At 49.7% G+C, this 2500-nt stretch overlaps 1 non-coding gene across 1 annotated transcript; it reads left to right on the top strand.

Moving 5' to 3' along the window:
- Nucleotides 1-1766: 1766 nt before the first annotated feature.
- Nucleotides 1767-1921, top strand: LOC138189299 (5.8S ribosomal RNA). The gene has a single exon (XR_011175993.1). It is a non-coding gene; the product is annotated as a 5.8S ribosomal RNA (ribosomal RNA).
- The last annotated feature ends 579 nt before the right edge of the window (nt 1922-2500 follow it).

Genomic DNA, 2500 nt, shown 5'->3' with positions numbered 1-2500 from the left:
TCATCGGGATGAAGAGATATAATATATATATATATAAGAATTCGAGGCGCCTGCGTGAGGTCGTACACAGAAAGACCCGCCGTCTCCGAATAATATATATGAAATTCTAATAACTATAAAAGGGAACGCCAGCCTTGTAACACAAATATATCAAACTAAAAAATTACGACGGAAACCACTTACGTGCAAAGAGAAATGCAGTCGTGGCGCCTGCGCGAGGCCGTACACAGAAAGACCCGCCGTCACGATCTCGTATTTCGTATTTGCATCGTGGAAACCGCTGTACGAAATAAGAAAATCTCTAAAGTGCCTCGTGTCGGAGAGATCGTGCTCTTCGCCTATTCTCTTCTATGTTTCGTAGTCTGTGTTGCGTTTGCTCTCCTCCTAGCAACGGGACATATCGAAGACTCCTCTTTGGGATCGAACGAAGCTCAACGAGTCGACGAGAGCGAAAGAACGTGTAGCGAGTCGCGCAGAGCGAAAGGATACCGATATCGTCTTCGAAGATTCTCTTCGAAGAACCATGGATACCTTCTGCGTCGACTTCCTCTCGTCTCTTTCTTCAAAACTCTCGCGCGTTCTCGAAACGTGCTTCCTACCCATAGGGCGTGTGCTCTTCGTATGTCGTTTTGTTCGAAATAACGAAACCACTTGTAACATATACTCGTGGATCGGGTAACCTAGAACGAAGACGCATTGCGTGGATGTTTGGCCCGCTATGCGACGATGACGATTCGTAACTAGTCTAGCCGAAGTTCGTTCAGAGGGGACCGGCCGTGTCTCTATCCTCGTTGTCGTGAGTCGGACACCCGTGCCGTCGCTAGAGTTTTTTCAAACTCTGCTTCTGGATATTGGGACGAAAGACCGCGCGAGGACGATGGCTGCGAGTCCCATCGAATTTTTATTTTGTACGCTACCTGAACGAGACTAAAGCTTTACATCTAGTTTGTCGTCTATCGTCGCATATATCCCGTTCGGAGGGGACCGGCCGTGTCTCTATCCTCGTTGTCGTGAGTCGGACACCCGTGCCGTCGCTAGAGTTTTTCAAACTCTGCTTCTGGATGTTGGGACGAAAGACCGCGCGAGGACGATGGCTATGGCTGCGAGTCCCATCGAATTTTTGTTTTACAAACACCCACCTGAACGGAGATGTGTTCTCTCTTTCGTCGATTTTTCACGCTTTCAGTCGTCGCGTGGTCGCCATCCGTTCGGAGGGGATCGCCGGCTTCGAAGCCTCGATGTCGTGAGTCGGACACCCGTACCGTCGCTAGAGTTTTTCAAACTCTGCTTCTGGATATTGGGAAGAAAGACCGCTCGAGGCGGACGGCCGCGCGAATCCCATCGAATCTTTACATCGCCCGAACGATGGAGATGCACGCGCGCTGTTTCTTGAATAAATTTGACGAGGGAGTGGAATTACGCATTACATACATAACATGGGCTAGCCACCGTGCTTACTCGTTCGCGAGATCGTGTGCTGTACAGAGGATTCAGAATCGGGTGTGTATATCCCCGTCGTTTCCTGACGAACGGAGCTTCGATCTCGATGGTTGTTATATATCATAATGTACTTTACGCCCGGCCGACGGACGCGCGAATCTTCGCGCGTTCGTCGGTTTTTTTTTTCGAACATTTTCGTGTCGTCAATCCTATGGCGACTTCTGCGCGTCCGATTCCCGTTGGTCGAACGTGTCGGAACTCGGCTTCGCTCGAACCGAGAATTAAGAGTACAAAGAGTATAAAAATGTTGTAAATATATAAAAGATTACCCTGAACGGTGGATCACTTGGCTCGTGGGTCGATGAAGAACGCAGCTAATTGCGCGTCAACGTGTGAACTGCAGGACACATGAACATCGACATTTCGAACGCACATTGCGGTCCACGGATACAATTCCTGGACCACGCCTGGCTGAGGGTTGCTCACGTAAACCTAAGACTGCTTGCGTTGCGTATCGTTACTCTCTATCTGTCTCTCTCTGTCCCTTCTTGCCTTAACCACCCGCCGTCGTTCTTCTTAAAATAAAAGAGAACGTTTCAGAGTCGGAGAAAGGGGAAAGCGCACGAAGAAGGATACGAATAAGAGCGGACGAGAGGACGTACGCGACGTACGAGCGATTGTTGGACGCTCGTCGGCGTTCGTCGCGGTCGTGCCGAGACCGTGCAACTCGTACGCATGCTCGATATATAAATCTATCGTGTTCACGAGAGACTACGAAACACTACCTCTGTCTCTCTCTGTCCCTTCTTGCCTCGACAACAACCCGCCGTCGTTCTTCTTAAAAATATAATAAGAGAACGTTTCAGAGTCGGACGACGAGAGGAAGAAGAATGGGATACGAATAAGAGCGGAGAGAACCGTCACGGACTTGCGTGAGTGCACGCGGCGTCGTGAGTCGTCCTTTCGGACGACCGCCCGCTTATGCACCGCTTCGTGTATAGGTTATCGAATATACTCGTAGTTCTCCTCGTGACCGATTTTTTTTTCATATCAGGCGATA

Source organism: Bombus flavifrons, unplaced genomic scaffold (genome assembly GCF_040668555.2).
Source record: "Bombus flavifrons isolate JBK064 unplaced genomic scaffold, iyBomFlav1_principal scaffold0024, whole genome shotgun sequence".
Classification (NCBI taxonomy): Eukaryota; Metazoa; Arthropoda; class Insecta; order Hymenoptera; family Apidae; genus Bombus; species Bombus flavifrons.
The sequence above is the reverse complement of the archived record's forward strand: the minus strand, read 5'-3'. Positions and strand labels throughout refer to the sequence as shown.